Raw genomic sequence first — 21050 nt, 5'->3', positions numbered from 1 at the left:
ATTGAAAGTGTTTAAGCCAGTTTGGGTCTTTGCGACAGACCCGAGAGAAGGAACGTCAATTTGTGCATTTTTGCCAGTAGACCTGAGACAAACAAGAAATCTTCAACGGCTGAACCTCTCCTAAACCAGCTCGGCACTCCCAACCACTGCGTAACCCTCCCTGGGACCAGCCACCTTGTTGATCCAAGCTACTAATCAGCCCACAGCTTGTAATATATCCAAGCTGGGCAACAGTAAAGAGAGCTTATAAACTAATTCAATGCTCAGTTTTTACCTTCACCAGGTTTGAAGACCTGTTTTTTTTTTAATTTACAGGCTGGAGGCAGGCATATTAAATAAAATTTACAGTACTTTACTGAGAACAAGGGAAAAACTCTGAGGCTGCAGACCTCTCCAACATGGATGCTGAACAGATGTTTTCAATGTCTATTTGCATTTTGAACTGAAATTAAAGGGCACAAATCTCAATAGCTTTAAGATCTCTGCCAACAACTTGTGAATACTAACAAATGGCACCTAACGATCCACCAAAATGGGTAATTTTTCTAATTCTTCTTTTTGGGAAGTAAAGATTTAACTAACTAAACAAAATAAAAGAGAGAGAAGCGAAAAAATATCAAATAATAAAATCAAGAACTTAAAACAGGATCTTAAAGCCCCAGCTACAAAGCCTGACAGCCGTGCAAAAGTCTGACAGCAAAGATAGGGTTTAATACTCTCTTATATGAGGGAGCTTTGAATCTCATTTAATTTTATCAGATTTAGAATCATTTGCTAGGGGCCAGACAGCCAACTAGTGTAAATCAGTTGAGCTCCATTAACTTCTACGGAATTATAGTTTCCAATTTACATCAGCTGAGAACCTTGCTGTTATGCTACTATTATTAGCTGCTATTTATAATGCAATAATACCTAGAGCAGTCATCTCAAACATGTGGCTCAACAGGCTTTCTGACATTGCCTGCAGACACTGGAAAATTCTGCTTCTCTAGCCCACGTTGCCCAGAACAGCAAAGTTGTCTGTATTGTACTACTTGCTCCATGTTCAACCAAATGGACTAGTGAGGCTGGAGACTACTGGTTAATACTGAAATCTGAGCCTAGGTTTGCTATGATTGATATATATAAAGATAAGAATTACAAACCTAATAATGATGATGATAATAATAATAATAATAATGCTGCACATTATTATACAAAAGCTGTCCCTTCCAAAAAAAACCTCATCATGGCAATCTGCAAGGGATTAGGAGGGAGAAAAAAGGGCCAGAGAAATGATGTGAGGTTACAGAGAAGGCCAGCTGTAGAGCTGCAGGGAGAAGGGGAACCCCAGTGCTATCCTGTGTGATGGCTGGGCCACTTTCTTCTCAGGGAGTCAAAAATCATCCAAATTCAAAGCTGTACAGGGTTACTACAGACATCCAGGTCTTTCAGCTCTTGCAGTGAAAAGAGTCAGTTTTGAGCTTAGAATTTCCTAGTTTTAAAAAGAAGTTTCTGAAGTTGATGCACTGGGAATATTCACACTAACTAAATTTAGGATCTAACATGTGCTTAAATTAGGTGGCTAGAGACATTCCTTCAAGTGCCATTCAGTGCAGAAGCATAACTTCGGTGCCTTGAATTATTTTCTGAAGGCTCCTAATTCTCTCTCTTGGCTATTCAGAAGACACTAAGGAACTCCCCTCCTCCTTGCAATTAGACATCAAAATATATCTATAACAGAAACAGCTCCCCACACCCATCTCGGGGACACAGAGAGGTTTCGATGCCTTCTTGTCTCTGCTCAGTGTTCATTTATTAAAGACGTATATCCTACTCTGGCACTGTCCAAAGAAAGAACAGTCTGTGCCCACGAAGGCCAATCAGTCACAGTCCTTCACATTAGGCAGGGGACGTTTTCTCCCTGACTCTGTAGGGCAGACAGAAACAAAGGAGGACATGTCATGGTTTTGGTCGACTTCCTCCATTTGCTACTTGACCTTCGCACAAATTCCTGCACACCTGCTAGATTTCCTGCACATCCTGTTTCTTGCTCAGATTTGCCTCCTTTTCTGCAACATATAGTGAAGGCAGACCCCCATCACAAACTTGAAATCCCCTTCAGAGACAAACCAGACTTTTCTCCGAGGTTTGGCACTGTCCTGTTCCCACATCCAGGCAACTTGGGAGGATGGAGACTGAGATGCACAGCTCTGCCGGGACCAGGAGGAGGCAGACAGGGAAGAGACACCAAAGAAACGATCGTTCCCATTAACAAATGCAGCATGAGGCCCATATCTCATGGCACGATCAAAACTTTGCAGCATTTCTAATCAAAGCTGCCTGTGTTCGTTCCCTGGTTGGCTCCACATTTTGAAGCTGAACTTCCCTTAAGTTCAAGGGCTCAGGAAGAGAAATCTGGTGCAGAGCTTTCTCTTTTTATTTATGAATTCCTACTCAGTAGACTTCAATCTCACAAAGTGTTTAAGCTTATGCAAAGTCTCTCTGAAGCAAACGGGACTGTTCACACGCCTGAAGTGCAGTCCTTTGCTGGATCAGGGTGGCAGCTCACTTCTTGTCAGTCTTTTTGAGCTCTATACGTTCTGTTCAAACATTTTCTAAGGCACACGGGTTAGTGTTAAATATAGAAAGCCCTCTGTTGAGTTCTTTTTTCTCTGAGACTGTCACACGCTGCAGAGTTTTACAGCAGTGCTGTGCACTGATCTGCAGAGCGCAAGGCTGCCGCTGCTTGTCCACCACGAGATGGTGGGTGCTTGGAGAGGCGAAAGACAGATCATCTCCAAACTTATAAATATTAAGAAAAAGTTTTCCATTAGGACCCAATAACTGTTATTTGCTTATAGCAAACGCCACATTAGAGCATCTTATTCTACCCCTGTCAATAATTTGGCTGACTACAATTCCATTTGCTGGGTTTGTGGTGCTCTCTAGGAGGATGATTGCAAGCTCTGTATAGACTGATCAAGCAACCCATTAATATTTCACAGCTGGGCTTGGGTTGACTGGCAGTAATTATTCCACAGATTACTTTTTCATTTGAAGTGCAGCTGGTCATCCATTACTTTCTCCATGGCTTTGAAGGTCCAATAATTCCAATTATTTTTATCAACAGGAGACAGGTAAACTGGCTCTATGGAAATCTTCCCCGACATGGGCACTGAGTAGGTGACTGGAAGCCCACCTCCATTACAAATCCACTCTTGAGAGTGTACAGTGGCAAGCTCTTTCCCTGATTTTCCAATCTAGAACACAGTATATATTACTGTTGTAAAAGCCTGTAGCTTTGGCCTGTGCTTAAAGCTGGCAGTCACTAAGCTTTCCCTGTGTGCTCGGTTACCTTGGACAGGACTGGACCACCAACTGGTTTCCATTCATGAAGATACTGGCCAAATCTGTAAGTGGCCTACTTCAAAAAATAAAGCCTTGCAGTGCCACGGGGCAACAATGGCCAATCTTATCCCTAAAGGCCACGTAGGGTCTTCTTCACTCATCAGCTGCCCCACCAGTCGTGTAACATAGACCAGGCAGGGCCACTGGCTTTGAGCTCCTGGAGAGCTGTACGTGGCTGAAGGGACACCAGGGCGACTGTCTCATGTTGAGGGCATCTGCTGAATGCAGACACTGAAACGAAGGACGGCTTTCCCAAGGCATCGTAGCATGAATTGTCTGTATTGTTCAGAGCAAAGGAAGACTTTCAAGCTCTCCCACATTTCTTGCCAGCTTTCTCTTTGCATATAGCACCATAACTTATGTTAGGGAGCTCAAAACCTGCAGCAGCCCAAACACGGAAAGTTATAACAGAAAGGGTTCACCATAAAATTGGCAATCAGATCTGGTCTGCAAGTATGCATTTAATCTTGGAAACATTAGCTGGATTGAACCTGACTGCTGATGAGTTATTCTCCCTTGCTTGACTGGAAGGTCATAAACATCCTTGATATTAATGGCCTGGCGGAAACCAAGGCTCCACGCGGATGGATGGTTCTCTCCCCATTCCCCATCCACTGAGAACTTTCTGCTCCACTTGTTCAGCAAGTGGGCACTTTGAATAATGTGGGAAAACACCACTTACCTATTCATAGGGTTCCTCCAGCTCACTGCCGTGGTACTGCCAAGTTCACTTCAGGACAGAATTTTATTCTGCACCTATTTTTCTTAATCTAAAGGTCCGTTTAAGAGATCTGTTCTACAAAATGATAGTTCCAGTGTTCACTGCTCTGCTCTAATAGCAGCTACATTTATTTCATCCTTTCGGTGGGAGTGAGATTGCTTCTCTTTGACTCAGTGGGAGGGAAACTTCTGTGATTTTTTTCATGCCATTGCTTGAGTGTGTGCATTGCAGCAGCTTCTCTTACATCAGGACCAGGCTAATAAGATTAACAAAGTGAGGCTGTAGGGCTCTTCCTTTCCCCATTATTCTGATCAAGCTCTTTCTTCTCCCCAGTGCCACCCACAAGCGAAGCGACTGAATGTGTGTGCTAAGCGCACACTGCCCTCTGTGTTCCTCTATATACTACTCCTAATACGACTTCATGCTCCACTGGGAACGCAGAGGCAGTGAGACTTCAGAGGAATATGAAGCCCGCAGGCAGATGCAGAGAGGTACATTTGGGATATTCTCCTCCACAGACTGCATTGCAGCTACTGCCTCAAACCTACACTGCTGATGATCCTCGGGACGTTCATGCTTTGCCATGATGTGAGAGTCTGCATGCTCCTACACAGCATCGTGCGGAGAGATACCTCCCCAAAGTGCGGAGGCATTTACAGCCAGCAAGTCCCAGCTTTCTGTGGGCAGGTACTGCATGCTTGTGCATGCTGAACTGGATTTCTCCTCTCAGGGAGCCACTCGTAAGGCTGAAGACCCAACTCTGCCCAGTGGCACTGCCAATAACAGCCTTACCTGGAAGCCAGGCTTTCTTATGCAAGACACAAGAGATTGTCCCTACATAACGCATGCATTTAAAATACTTGGAAGGTGCTATAAAAAATGCCCTTATTTCAGCTCACTGAGTATGAAACACATGCATAATATTCAGGAAAGTTACAAGAAGATAATTTTATTGGCTATAATATCCCATCTTACTGAGTCCCTGAAGGCACACTCCACAATCCACCAAGCACAGGAGTATCCCAGCGGGTATGTCTACATTGCTTCTTTCAAAAAGAGCAAAAAGGAGTCCTGGGAGCAGCCGAGAGCACAGCGCACTTCCACACTCGCTTGCCTCCTGGCCACGCACGGGCCTCCCAGGTGACTTGCAGAACCTCCCGCAGCCAGTCTTCCTGAGCACAGCTGCTGCCATCCAGAATTGCCTCCCAGCAGCCCGAGCCAGCTGGCCTGCACGGCTCCCCACAGCCCCCACAGCTCCGGGCGACACTTCCCAGACATGGCCTCGGGCTGAGCTCCCAAGCTTGCCGTCTGGAGGGGCAACAGGTTTTGCATCGGGAGTTTGTTCATCCCAATGTGTGCCCTGCTCTATCTGGAAAGCTGGGGCAATCAAATATTTAACGTATTGAACGAGAGCACTCCCAGCTAAGAGGAACAGCAATTAAAGACCTGCTGACTCATCAGATATCAAAGGGGAAGCCACACAGTGGGAAACAGAAATATTCTGAAGGAGCCAGACGTTTGCAGTGCACTGGGCCAGGAACTCACTTTAACAGCATCCCAAACAAGCTGGGAACAATGTTTGCTTAAAATCCCCGCTGAGGAGCTGCATCACCAAGAGGGGAAAAAACAAAGGAAAATGGGTATTTTGAAATTGGTAAAGAATACATCCTTTATTCTGCAATAAAAATGACAGAAGATGGCAGTGTTACGGTCCTAGATGCCTGGAATCTGTCTGTACACCACCAGGAGCAATTTAGATATTTTGGAAAACATGCTCTTGGAGCTTTCTCTGCAAGCTTACCCACTTCTATGTGCATACATCAGGCATGCACGTAAGTTTTCTTACGGGGCCAATCCTGATATTTCTGCTCAGTGTCTGCTCGTGTGTGTGCTGCTCGCTGCCCTGAATCAATGCCCTGACTGGAGGAAGATGTGTGTGAGTCTGATCACAGATACTGGATCTTAAGGTCACACCTGATTTTCCTTGAGCAGAAGACAGTGTGTGTAATCGCTGAATCAGCATACTGATGACACTCATGGAAAAGGATGAGAAGGCAAACCTCAAGTCCAATAAACTCATCCATGAGCCTAATGAAAGCAAAACTGGACCTGCAGGCATTAATACCCACATGAGCACAGCTGCTCAGAGTACACAGGTTCTGTAAGTGCCAATACTATGTGAAGTGACTTGGAATTTTCTGTGATTCACTGTCAGGAGACGTTACAAATCTAAGAAACTGAGAAGTTCCTATAGCTGATGAAGCTGAACAGGTATCTACTACATATTTCCACACCCTTACAGATAAGCATGTGGCATTGCTCACTGGTCAGCAGCAGGGCAGGCGGCAGCACAGAACTGGACAGGAGTCCAAATTTTTGTGATTACTAGACAGATTTAGCACCTTCATTGCTGCAAAACCATGCTTAAAAGCAAGTAACTGCAGAAGTCAGTACAGGACTGGTGCCTTACAATGTACCAGCCGCTCCTTTGGGAAAATGTCCTTTATGTCACCATATGGTTTACTTCTCCAAATGTCGTAGCAAAAGACAAATAAACTTTCTCTGCAACATCAGGAGTGTGATTTAAAAACCACAAGGGCAAGCCAAAGCTGCTGGTTCTCTCTGCTCCAAAAATGTTCCTCCACTTCTTCTTCCATAAGCCTTCCTGGCGTCCTGCAAATATCCCCACAAAATTACCCACCTGTAGAGACAATATCCTGATTCCACCACCAGCAGAAGGTCACTCGAGTGAGTCTGTATACCTCCATTCAGGTGTTCATTTTTAAGTTTGGCTAACCTTAAAGCAAAGTGCCCTTTAAGTGCATATTGCTTTAGCCCTACAATACTTAATCATTAACGATTTAAAGCAGAAAGGAATTTAAGTGAGTTAGACATCCTGTAATAGGCCTTTTGACTAGGGCCATTAGGAACATTTTGGTTCGGTTCAGACATCATTTATCATCCTGAGTGGAATTCACCTGAAAGGCAGGCAGCGCCTTCTGCTCTTGTAGCTCTTCTCTTTAAAAAAAAAAAAAAAAAGGAAAGAAAAAAAAAAGGAAAAAAAATCCATTCAGCTTTTCTGATTTCCTAAATAGCTTAAGGTTATGAATGCCAGATAGCTTCCAGCTAGGCATTTACTGCTGTCTTTAATAGCCAAAACCTATCAGAAACCTCCTGAGGCTAAATACAGAGGAGAGAGCAAAAAGTAATCATTTTATATTCCAATCCCTGGTAGGAAAAACCTGCTGAAAGAAGGTTAAAGCACTGTAGACTGGGCTCCTTACCATTTCTAACTCACCAGTTAATTATCGCAGCTTGGCCGGTTCCTTAGCCAACATGCAGCTTCGCTGACTTCAGGGCACCCACGAAAGCAGCAGAGCTACCCTGGGACCGCTGCGGCAGCATCCCCCAACACTAATGTACTTCTGGATAGCGACAGTAAATTAAGAAAAGGGCACAGCTTAGCTATTAAATAGCAACAGGGCCATAAAATAAGACATTTCAGCATCTATATGTGATTTTTAGGCTGGTGTCAACTTACAGTGATGCTCCAGTTATTCTGTGGAATAGAAAGTCTGACAGCCTTTATAAGCATGGCTCATTTTTATATAGGAAACATATAAAAATGCTGATGCATTATACTGTTGTATATAAACATGAAAAATAGCAAAGGTAAGCCAGAAAAGGTTTAAGTCCTTCAAAATGTAATAGAAAAAATATCCAGCCATCTTTCTGAGTGATTACAGAAAATTACATCCCTATCAAAGAACTGTGAAGGATAACAAAAAGCTGCTAGGATGGACATGTTCTCTGCTTAATTTAGTAGATTTTGAACGTCATTTCTACCGAGCCATAGGGATTTCATTGCTCTTAAGTTTTAAAGATTTTTTTCCTATACAGACAAGCACAGAAATGGAATGAAATACCTGAAATACATCTCAAAATACCTGAATATAAAAATGCCATTTTCTCACATTACACTGCAAACAGTGATGTGTATTACCTCTTCCCCCCCCCGCCCTGTAATTTAAACATCCATGCTGCAACATTTCTTTAACACAAGGCATGGACCATCCTGGCGCTTCGACTGCAGAAATCTGGGTACAGCTGGGCTGGCAGGCGTCAGCACAGGAAAAATATTGTACTGAAAAGGAAGGTTCATTCCTTTGATTATAGCAAGATGATGTTCAGTGCCTGACTTGGCATGGCTGTGAATGATTTTTAATGGAACTAAGGTCAAGAAAGATGGGGATTTATTAATAATAAATACACCAGACCGCCTGTTACTTTTACTAGCGAACACGGATGGACAATGAGGAAGGACTGTGCACGCTCTGAGAATACCATCGACTACAAATTTTTTAAAACTCTAATTTACTCATTAAAACTCAATGGAGACACCTCTGATCGGACTCCTTATCCATAGGATTAAAAAGAAGGTGCAGAAAAATAGTGATCAACCAACAGGCCACAGTGATGAAGACCACACCACATCCATGAAGGTCATCCGTCCCTCATCCCCATGGCACAGACACGACGACTGGCTACTGCCACGTGACTGCAGCCTGAAAGGATGGGCAACTGCTCTGCTTCCACTTTTTATCGTTTTAAAGGATTTTCACAGGGGGCCGGCAGCTTTGGTAACCGATTAGTGTATATTACTAAGACAATTCACAGGGCTTCTATAAGCCAGAAGGAGTCACGCTGGGAGATCTGCTTTCTGCTCTAAATATAGCAGCACAAGAAATGAAATCCAAGTGCCAGATTTCAGTGGGATTTCCCAGGGTGAAATGCATTGCACACATGGCTCATTAGAGACCTTTAAAACAAAACCAAGAACTACAGATTGCACCAGTGTATTCCCTTCCCGGTGCTGTTTCTGAAAACATTTTGGATGAATGGTGGTCATTTCCCCACCATGAATCTCATCATCTCTCTACACTTGTTTTCGGTAAGCATTTCAGCCAGCTCATCCAATATGAACATCAGTGATAGTTGTGACTGAGCAGTGAATTTAGCCATTTAACTTCACATTTCTTATTGAATGGATTAATTTTAAGAACAGAAACATGAAACGAGGAAAAGGAAAGAAAGAAATGAATACAACAGATTAGTTTACTCTCATTTACTGGGGTTGACATATAATTGTCCACCATTTCGGGCTCCTGTGCTATGTTTCCAAAGCTGGGAACCTGCTTCTGTAAGACTTCAGAGCACAGATTTGTAGTTGTTGCCAGCTATTTCTGTCCACAGAGCTCTCTTGGGTCCTTGTCTGTGTTTTGTACTGTCTAAATTCTCACAACATCTATGTATTTGTTTTAAACTGACAATAGGTGAGTGAAATCCATTTAACGTGTCACCCTCTAGATTATTATCAACCCAAAGCAACAGTCTCTTTTTTTCCCTATGAGGGAAAAAACCAACCAACCAACCAACCAAAAACCCCAAACCAGGACACAGTCTTCTTTCCAATTGCCCAGATACCGTCTATACTTCAAAGTTTAAAACCCTTTCCTTCGCAGCCTGCTTTCTGGAGCCGTAGGCTGCCAGCCTGTTCTTCTCTCACTTATACCTGTGCAACCCAGAAGCGATACCATGGCTTTACACCCCTGTAGAAGGAGAACCGAGTCATCCATCAAATGCCTGGCTACTCCATGTTTATTTAGCGTACTCTCCAGGGAAAAGGGAATTAACTGCCTTCCCAGTCCCAGGCTCTGACCTCACCTGCAGAAAAGATTTTCCCCCAAAGAGTAAAGCCATTCCTTCCTGCAGACTGCTCCTGTATAGGGAGTATTTTAACGCCTTCCACTTTGGTGAGTGCGAATTTCTTAGGAGTTACAGCGAGTTGCTCCGGCTGGTACCTAAGAGGATGGGAAACACAACCACAGCACTGCTTCCATGGGTGATGAAGCAGAGGATGCCCCAGCTCCCGCTGCCTCGCAGGGCTCCTGACATCGCAAGCACACCAGTGGCACCGGCGCTTCTTACTGGCCTCAGTCTCCCCATAGAGAGAACTGTTATTTCAGCCCTGAATATGTAAAAACTCCTCATTCTCAGCTCAAAGAAAAGAGGACTGACAAGGCAAACTGTTTGGCAGAAAAGCTTCCTATTAGAAGAAAGGTGCAATGGCAATAAATGTAGCTCCACTGGGAAGAAAGGAATTAAACACATCTGCCTCCTAACATACAGGGTTTTTCTTGGGCAACGTATGAGACTGAATCATTTATAGTACTAACAAAGACAAATATCTTTGGTCAATAGATCTCGACAAGTAACTTCAAATAAAGATGAAATTTGCCTTATAATCTATACCTGCCGGTGAACTGAATCATTCTCCCTTCTAGACAATGCAGTTTTCTGTAGAACCACAGCAGAATTGCTGAGATCCACCCAATCTTCCTATAACCCAGCCATCAGCTGCTCCGGCTAGTGTTCCTCCCCTTCATAAGATCCAAGGCTTTCCTGCAAACCTTCTGTCAGTCGCTGTTAATGACCTTTCTCTGTAAATAAGTGCTTCATTCAGAAGTGGTTTGTGTGCACATATATATAATTAGCAGGAATTCCCTTTCTAGTGTGCAGGGGAAGTGAAGACTGTAAAAGGCATTTGATTTCCTAGTTTCCCAGAACAAAATTCTTTAATGTCTTGTTTTGAAAGATTAAATATTTGTTGTCAGAAACAATACCACCCTACTAAATAATCTGAATCAAAATCAGCACCTACACACGTCTATATGACTTGCACCTACACGAAAGACAAGTATTTCAGGGCTCGGCATACAGAACTAAAGCACTTTTTTTTTTCTTTTTCCTAAAATGAAGAGGTGCACTTTGCCAAGCATGTTTGCTTGCTAAGAAATAACAGAGGCAGGTCACACATGTTTTCATGTATTTAACTGTAGCTGCAACTTCAAAAAAAATGACAAATCTACTGCTGACGAACAATGACATTTCTATTTCTGACTCATCTGTAGCCCTCTGAGAGGTCACTCTGAAAGATTTCAGTCCATCTAGACATTTTATGTGTTTCAGCGTACATTAAAGAGAACCTTCAAGATAATAAAAAGCAGAAATCAGATGCGTATTCCTGCTGACTTGTGTGATACAAGGCAGTAATGAACAATGCAAGAACACAGGAAAGCAGAACGCTCTCATGTTTTTCAACATCGGTATCTTCAGCGGAGAGAATAAACAGTAGAAAATGGCCATGTCTGCTGCTACAACATACACTTTTATTTTTGTCATGCCTGTTTTCAGATCCATAATACGAGGAGGGATTTTAATAGAGCCAAAGGGTGCAATCAGAGCAACTGTGCTGCCAGAAGTGCACAGAAACGCTGATAGTCGTAATTAGGCAGAATGTGTAATTGAAGTGCCGCACGCTTGAGCCGGAGATGGTGGCTTTAACGCGCGGCGCTGTGCTCCTCCCCAGACACGGCACCCGCAGGCTCCCGTCAGACCCCTCCGGCCACAGCTCACCTCTGCACCAAACGGGCACCGCGGCGAGAGAGCAGGACCGGTTCCTAACACCCGTGCCACAGATGGGTGGTTTATCAAATGCCGTGCCTGCTTTAGGGGCACACTCCATGCACCAGGATTACCGGGGCAAGGCGCCGCAAGCATCCTATAAAAGGCTGACCAAGCCCATTCTCCCATGTCGACACCAACTGCCAAACTATAAACAGTTTGTCATGAGAAAGATCCACTTCTTGCAGCAACAAAGACTAAGCCTGTGGCCTTGGAGCCCTGTAGAGGTGCAGGAGCAGGGAGATGTCCGAGATGTTCCCCATCCCAGAGGCAGTGCCTGTGCTCAGCCCCACACACCTCGAGCTGGCACAGACCCTCCTCCTGTGCTTCGCAGGACATACTAAGTCAAAAGGCTTGTAATTTTTTTCTAGAATAACCAAAATACCACTGGAAGTCAACAAGAACTGTAAGAAACCAGAAACACGTGATGGAAATGAAACCACCAGGAGGACTTAGGCAAGACACGTGCACCTGCACCCGCTGTGCCCATCTGCGGGGGACAGTGTCACACAACACGGCCAGTTTGGGAGGATGGACCGTGCCCTTGGACTTCTCATAAACACACCACAAGCCGGGCTTTTGAGTAATTAAACTTTAATTTTAGCTGGTTAAGTCGCACTGAAGAATCATTTATGAGGACCCTCAGTCACCTTAATTGCATAAGGATAAAATAATTTTCAGGGACCCCGTGTGTGGGAGTAAAATTTTCAGGTTTGGGGTTTTTTTTTTCCTCTTCCTGTGGTGGGGTGGAAACTCTGAAGACTTCAATTAGAAGCAATTACTGGAGATGCAGAGGCTTCTATGAGGTTAAGCCGCCCTTCATTTTCTCAAGAGAAGCCTTTAATTAAATGCAAATAATCACAAATTTCATATAGCAGATTGCCATAATTTCACTATTAGTTACTGGATCTCATTTAAAAAGGAAAGAGGTGGGCAGTAGTGCTGGGCGGACACGAAGTAATGAGAACTCAAGAGGTCAAGGCTGAATTACCTGTGTAAATCTATTCCTCTTCTATAAATCTGTCTGCAACCACATCATTTCAGTGTTAACAGGCTGTCCTTCATGCCAGTGCACTGGAGTGTAGTCCCATAGAAACTCAGACCTCAATACAAATAATTACCTCAGTCCATCTTACCGTTGACCACAGCAGCGAAGGCAGGATGGGTAATGGGGAAGATGTAATTGAAGTGGAAATGACCAGAACTAAAATGCAAGCTATGATGAATTCAAATGGTATATTCATCTCCATAGCAGATCTATCAAATCAGGTATAGTAGCATATAAGCAGAGAAGAGAGAATACAGCGTCTGCGGGAGGGGAGGGGAAAGACAGACTCCACACAACCACAAGTCTGTAATTCTGTCCGCAAAACTGTCAGCCTTTAGAGCAGGTTCTGACAATTACAGAAGGTAAATAAAGTAAATGCATACAACCGCAGAGAGAATATGCCAATATGTCACTTTTTTGCCACTCCTTTTGTTTAGCCAAGTACAAGCTTATCATAGCCAATGGGCAGCAGTTAGCCCGCAAGCTGGGGCTTCACCCAAAGAAGGTGAAGGCTTCTCCTCCTCAGTACTTCGCATTTTGCAGTCATTTACAGTGTAAGAGAGAGCTGCCTCCGTCCCCTTTCCACGGATTATGCTACAACCCAAGATGCAAAACAGGAGGGATTCGGGACCAAATGCCAAGAAACGTTTTAAGAAGCAGCCTTCTGAAAAGCTAATGGCTTTGCAGTTCCAGGACTAGTTGAAAGAGGCATGGAGGCTACTCCGAGCAGCACTTCAGCCTTCAGGCAACCATGCAGAAGAGGTGCTTCAGAAGAATTATATTTTTGTTATAGCAAAGGCTGCTAGGTTTTCAAAGCTGAGAAGGTCATTGCTCTCTGCTGTGCAGAGAGTTCAGGGGGGATGTCAGGAAGCTCAGAAGGGAAAAAAAAGCGCAAGGAACAAGAGAAGAAGCAGTGGAAAACTTACTCTACAGCTCAGCTTGGCACGTCATTTCTGTGTGGATTCCCAAATTAAATCATTTCTCCTACTGTACTGTGAGAATATGGGGAGGGATCAGATTGTAAGCTATTCAGAGGACTAACTGATAATTGGCATTTTAGCAGCGAGCTTGTTTTTGTTCTTTCGCACATTTATAATAATACCTTTTACATGTTCTCTAAGAGACAAATCTCTCTCTGCTTCAGAACTGCTGGTCTGAAGATCTTTTGTTGGCACTGAGACGAATGCTAATGTGAAATATCTTATTTCTTCAGATGAAAGAGAGAAGCTGAGAACAATCCCCCCTGGAGGGAGGTGGCAGAAGGCGGGATCTGGGATCAAGAGTTTGTGACTCACCCCCTCGCACAGCCCACCTATGCCCTCCTCGCTGTTCGCCGGGTCCTGCTGCTCTTGCACCGTGGAGCAGCTCCTCCCGGTCTGATCACGCTTCCCATGGCACCCCCCGCAGCACAGCGGGGATTCGGGGCACCAGCAGATGGGACGCTGTTCACACGCAGAAACGCCTGGAAATGAAGTGTTTCGCCAGAGACCAAATGCTCAACCTCACATCACAAACCACCCAAATCCCTGCCACTCTCCTCCCTACTCCATCTATTTTGGTCCCTCTGTACTTGGAGGGGTCAAACAATGCCATAATGTATTTTTAATGCAGCGATATATTTTCCTGCTGTGGAGATATGCAGGAGACTGGCTATTGAGGCTCGACAGCGTGGCCCATACAGCAAATCTGCCAGATGATGTTTTGCCTGCATGCATGCACTGGAACTGCAAGTATGAGGAGAGGAGTGTTGCTGAGTTTCTGACAGCTTCCTTCAAATCAGTAGTAGTACTAACCAGAAGATGCTGGTTATCTGGATTTCAGGGCTAAATTCCTGTGTGTCCGGTAGGAAAACAGCACCAATAAAAGCTTTTTCTGGTATGGGGAGATTTATAATACCTCTCACTCCTGGTGAGTAGTAAGTACAGAGCTTATGCAGCAGCTTCTTCCACAGTAGGGATACTAATAAATAAGATTGCTTTCTTCTGTCTCTGAAAAATACAGAAACTAAATATGTTTGAGATATTCCTGTCTCCTGGACACATACTTCTGTTCAGATGGCTTGACTATGAACAGTGACTTAGAAACAATTGAGAAGTGAGAGCTGGAAGCCTTTCCATCAAGATGGAAGCACAATCATGTAAGCCTCAGTTCTTCACGAAACCCAACCCAAAATATTTGAGGGAAAAGGGCCATCTGCCGTCGCAACACTGTACACCACAGGCTGCCTTGTGCAATAGTCAAAAAACCCCCTAAATGATTGCAGTGCAGCATATCCAGCTTGGTTTAGGGGTACTACTGGAAGACTTACTATTCACTGCTTCCTTTGGTCCCATGATATATCTGTAAGCATATCCAATGTCATGGCAGGATTCTGAAAAACTCAATGGTTCAGCAGAGAGCAGAGACGGTGAGGTAAAAATATGGGGTCCTTTCAGCACTTTTTGGTAACAAGGACGATGAAAGCCTTATGTGCTTATGCTGGCTGAGAAAATGTGGTATTGGGATAATAAAAATGAAATATTATCAGAGACTGAGTTTTCAAAGGTGTAGCACTAGAAGAAACTGGTGCATTATAACTCCGCAAGTCATCAGTACCAAATGCTTGACACTCTGGAGTGTCAAGTGTCAACAATAAAGGGGTCAAACTTGTAATAACATCGTGCAATATCCTATTAAAACTGACTATATTATTCTGAATTCCAAAGGAGTGAAGGCAAAAAAGTACTATACATATATTTAAAAAAGATAAGTAATCCCAATTGCTTTTCATACAGGAACAGAAACTCCCTAGGAATGAAATTCAGATCTCGAAAAAGAGTAAAAGAAAAGAATAACACATTTTTTCCTCAATCCAGGAGGAAGGAAACTAGAATTTATTGTAAAAAACCTGCAAATAAAAGCTGTTACGGTGAAGGGGTTGATCCAGTGATGTCAATGCCAAGATTCCTACTAAATTCCAGGGGGTAAGGATTTCACCCGTAGAAACTTCTTCACTTAATAGTACAGTCACTCACAGTACTGCTGGTGTTGTCAGACCTCTACAAGATTAACATCTTTATATCAGAAGATGCAGTCCACGTGAATGAGGAAAGAAGGGAAATACGCAAAGCTCTCGGGTCGTGCAAGCAGTCTCAAAACAATTACTTGTTTTATAAAAAGAGCAACATGAATTAGGATGGAAAAGCACACAATTTTGTATGCATGTGTGTGTGAGGGAGAGAGAGGAAAAAAACCCCTTTACTCTGTCCTCCATTAGGATATAGTAACATTAATTCTAACTCTAAACAATTTCAGCTGACTGATTACAGTTGCACTACAAAGCAGAAGCTGAAAAGCAGACCAGATTTCTTTCCCATGTTGGCCTTACCATTGCACCTAAAGAGACCCCAGAGAAATCATGAAAAGCGACTATAAACTGCACAGTCATTTTATTCTAAGGCAATTTTTAATTTAAAAAAAATTTAGAACAAAGTCTATTCCCTTAAATCATTAATAAAAGAATCCTGCCTGTTAGGGCAATGAGCTTTCCTGACTCTAATCCATCTTTACAGCTGTGTTATTACCCTACTGTTTTCCTGTAATTAAAATGTGGCAGGTAGTTTACACACAAGAGGGAGTAATTGTATTGGAAATATCTGTTCATAACCGAATTTTAAAAGCTCATTTTTCTTATCAACTTTTAATAAAGCAAGCAAGATAATGATATTTAGCATTTGTGCCACCTACAGCAGCATTTTGTCTCTCTAAATTGCTAACATTTCATTCAACGATGCTATAACATACCTCTTCAGCTATGATGCAGCCTGCAGCAAAACAGGAAAAATCTGAACAATCACAGTCATTTGTTCCTGTTCAAGTGAAATCATTAAATATGCTTGAACCTCATGCTAAAGGACCCACATCTTCGAAAAACCTTGCATGATTCTGGAAGAACAGAGTTTGCATGTGCTGTGGTGAGGGAGCACCCCAACCTCAGCCTGACCAGGCCAGGGAGGGAAGGTCCCCCTTCTCTGCATCCTAAGGAAGATGGAATCAGACGGGTCATTGCCTGCCCGTTTCTACATTGCATTTCCTCAAAGGAGCACACATAGATGGCACATGCAGTCTGCATGGATTTGTACAGATCTGGAAGCAGCACATGCTCTCCCAGCTCGGAGGAAGATGTTAACTTTGGCTCGTGAAGGGTCTCCTGAACACCAAAGTTGCAGAAATAGTCCTTACAAAGACTATTCTGGAGCCTTTGCTTTGGATGATTCTTAGAAGACAGTTCTCTAGGAATGTCAAGCCTTGCAAGCTGACTAGGGGAAAAATATTATTTTCCCATTTATTATTGTTTACAGTCTAGTAGACCCTGCCAATATATAGGACTACAGGGTGCCATATGCAAACAGCTTCTGTCCCAAAGAGCATACAATCCAAAACTGTGAACAGGCAGCTATGGATATAAACACCAGGGAAGGGCAAAGGAAAAGCAAAGAGTCCTCAGGGGTTTGATGGGCAGACAAGTAGGTGGATGTTTACCATTTAAATGCACCCACAACAGGACACAGTTCTTGCCTCTCCTGATTAGAGGTCTTCCTGCTGCCTAAGAAGCAATAAAGGGGTACTAATGGCTAATGCTTTAGACTCCTAACACTGTTTAAAATACAAGGCATTGTATGTTAACCTTGTGGAAAGAGGTCAATGCACTGTCATTACCCATTACCTGAGCCTTCCGAGCCTTGTACTGTTTAAAATAAGGATATTGGTTTGCTGTGTTTATGTAAGCACATCTTTTGTTGTAATATTCAGAAAGTAATACAACAGTAAGTTTTTAAAAAATGGTTTAAGCTCACTAGTAATCGCTGAAGCAGAGATCCCCAGCACATCCTAGGCATACAGCGTAAAAGACGCATGTGCTTACATACACAGTCATGGGCAATCCTCCTGCTAAAGAGCTACATCACTGGATGCTAATGCAGGTGGACCATAAAGAGGAAGGTCGTTAAGAGCTCTGGTTCCAGCCTTGTAATTAGATTGGCATGTACGAACCCTTGCGGGGGCCGCAGCTGAGCTCTGCACAGCTCGGGGTTGAGCCCTCCACCATGCAGGCGTGACAGCAGGACGCAGCCCAAGCCTGCGCTGGACCTGCAGACTGAGCGGCTGAGTCACGTACACAGCCCGCAGGCCTTTGGTTTTTTCCTCCCCAAAGCACATATGTGCAAACCACGCACTTCTACTAGGCTTGTCCAAGATCTGAATGGAGTTCTCTTTACCTATACATCACTGGAAAGTTGAGTGCTGGATGGTGGTTTCTACCTCAATTAGGTTAGGCCACCTTCAGGGTGCATTTGGGTTTCAACCCAAATTGGTGGCTTTGGTCCAGATTCATTCCGTGGTTTGGCTTAAAAATCAAAGTATGGTTTAGAGGTAGCAACCTTCACAGAGCTTCCCACAGTCCCAGAGCAGTGCAGCGCTGATGTAAATGGACTGGGTAAACGCACCTGGCTATGGGAACCAGCTGTAGGACAGGCAGATGATATTTGAGGTCCCCTCCAGGCCTGTTTTTCATACAGCCTGTGCCTGCTAGAGGCATTTAAAACAAATCGAGGATCAAATACTACATGAGAACTGAATGACTGTGCCAGAGGATAGACTAGACAGTGACCAACTGGCCCCAGGTGAACGTGACACTGCTTTGACAGCCCCGTGTAAAAAAGCAATAGCCACGCGTAAATTTGTTTAAGCCTTGAACATTCAGATAAAAGCAAAACCTAGAATAAATTAGTGATGCCTTCTTTATTAAAAGCCATGGATTGGAAGCTTACGGTTTGATTTTACAGGAGTTGTTTCCTGGAGCATGAGCCAGTGGGGCATGCAGATGGGAGAGGCAGGGAGTTCGGGGCTTGACGTGGAAGTGGAGCGGATGGGTACTGCTACAACATGCATGAGAAGGTGGGGTTTTTTTCCCTGAGATTGTCTTGCTTCATCTCCTCCTCCCTTCTCCACTCCCCATTATCAGCATTTAAAACACCCCCGAGTTTTCTTGAGCAGGTTTGCTGTGCTCATTAAAATACTGTGAGCACTTATTGGCTATAATGAGCACTCATTAAATTCTGTAAGTGCCAGGACTGTCCTGTGGAGCTGAACAGACTCAGGTTCTGGGAGGAGAGCTCAGGGGTGGGAGGATATTGGAAATACTGCATTTTCCACAAGAACAGAACTACAAACTTTCCCCTCCTTTTTTGTTCTGCAAGCACTGGGGTAACTCAGACCTGCTAAGCAGCAGCTATTGCTTACTGAGTACTCAAATCATTCCCCCGCCCCAGAAGGACTCTCAGCTCCTCTTATCAGAACAGGAACAAATTAAAGATTTTCTGTATTTGCATCTCCTCATTTGAGAATTTTCCTACATTTGTTATTTAAAGATAAAAGTCTGCCTCTAAAAATTCACTTAGCAAAGTGGTTTTCTCAGCCTCAGGGAATGATGCAGGAGGGATTGCAGAGCAGGATCCAAAGCAGCTGGCGAGGCTGCAGGAGCAGCAGGAGATCAGGAGATGAATGGGTGCATACTGGGGCAAGGATCACATTTTACATGCTCTGTTCTTATATTTATTTCCAACTGGCTGTGTCAGAGACACACACCCTGACTAGTGTGGCCATGCCTATAACCATAAAGCAGTTTTCACTGCAGGATTCATTGCTACTGTCTGTGTTTTTATCACCAAAAGCTATCTTTTGGTTTTTATCACCAAAAGCTATCTGTTCATCGTCTGCTAACATTAGAAGATAAGAATTAACTAAAACCATATACAAATATCCTCCACCCTGGACTAATCCCCAGAGAGTCACAGAGGGTAAGTGACTATTTAAGGAAACTGAATCAGACAAGAGCTTGAAGATCAGCGCATCCCCAAAAAAGCCAGTGTATATCCTAGTGGGGCGGAGATAGCTGCTGGAAGTATCCCTAGGAGATGACCCTTCTGCAGATAGCCTGCAAAATGCAATGCGTTTTTGTGGAGCAGGCTGTGAGGGAGAAAGGAGCAGAGAAGTTCACCTGGCTTCCCAAGCCGCTTGGAGAGAGTAGATTGACCACAACCAAATAGCAGAAAGCATGGGACTGACATATCAAGGTTATGTTATTCTAAAGAAATAAAGTTGCATTCCTGAAAAGTGGGAATCTCAAATCCTATTATTTTGTGCTTGGGCTGACACCCATACCACTGCCTGTATATGATCAGCATATGACCAAGTCTTCCATCACCTCAGAAATATCTACTTTTCAACTACATTCATCTAAAGACCACAATTCAGCACAAAATATGTGTCAAGATGGCAGCAGTTTCCCAAGATTAAATGACTCGTCTGGTTAAGCATTAATTGCTCCAGTTTGGCTCACTCTTCACCCACTCACAGGATTTTTTGTGGATTACTGCTTTGTAATTGCTTGCTCCCTGAGCACACATGCACTGCAATCTTCTGCACACCTTGACAGCATCCTGGTTAGAGAAAATGAATGCTACGTGTTCCCCTGACACAGCATTTTGTCTGCTGGATACAGTAAGTCAGAGATTGTTTACTCAACTTCTCATGGCCCATTAATGACATAATGTTGGACACAGCTGTTCAGGGCTTCACAAGACCAAAGCAGAGAAAGAAATGCCGGGAGACTTCAAACACGCTGCTCACATCAGAGCCTGGCTGGGAAAGTCCTTGAAAGTGGTCTAGGGGAATGTAGCCTTACAGCTCTGTCATGAAGTAAATCCAGGATTAAAGCCTCAAACTTAGTTTCTCCTGAAGACTCAAATCATCTTAAAATAACTCCATCTGACCAAGGTGGCAATGACTGCTTTGAAGAAGAGAGGACCAATCATTTCATTTTCACTCTGCTTGGCCAAATTATCTACTGAAAAACTAGGACCTGCCATATATAAAGGCTCACTAGCCCTGGAAGTGGGGTGTGCCTGCTTCATCATGTCCTGACTTTCAGCGTGTTTGAGCAGGAGAGGTGAAGCTCGCCCTGTAAAAAGGCAATTCAAGGTCAAGGCATCCCTTAAGATCTCAAAAAGAGTTTGAACAGAGTTCAAGTGATGCACAGAGCACTCCATGCCCAGAAGGCACCATCTGCCCCAGGGCAATCTACCTCCCAGTACAGCTGCCCAACATTTTTCTAGGGGCTTCTGGAAAGCTAACCCTGGCCAGGGGTCTGTGCAGCAAGGGAGTGCTGTTGGCAGGACTGACATGCACCAGCCACAGCACAACGAGGACAGAGATATGCTCCACCTAAATACCACACCCAGAGAGCCCCTCTGGAAATTTTATTTTTCTTCATGAAGCTTCTGGAACCACATCATTATGGAACAACATGAATTTTCCCTAAGAAAAAGG

The 21050-nt window shown here is 43.8% G+C and overlaps 1 protein-coding gene across 6 annotated transcripts in view; it reads right to left on the bottom strand.

Annotated features, from left to right (window-relative positions):
- Positions 1-21050, bottom strand: part of SGCD (sarcoglycan delta) — a 225724-nt gene that overhangs the window by 123052 nt on the left and 81622 nt on the right. The window lies entirely within an intron of this gene.

The sequence above is a fragment of the Ciconia boyciana genome, chromosome 9 (genome assembly GCF_034638445.1).
Source record: "Ciconia boyciana chromosome 9, ASM3463844v1, whole genome shotgun sequence".
Lineage (NCBI taxonomy): Eukaryota > Metazoa > Chordata > Aves > Ciconiiformes > Ciconiidae > Ciconia > Ciconia boyciana.
This window is presented reverse-complemented; position numbering and strand designations above follow the sequence as displayed.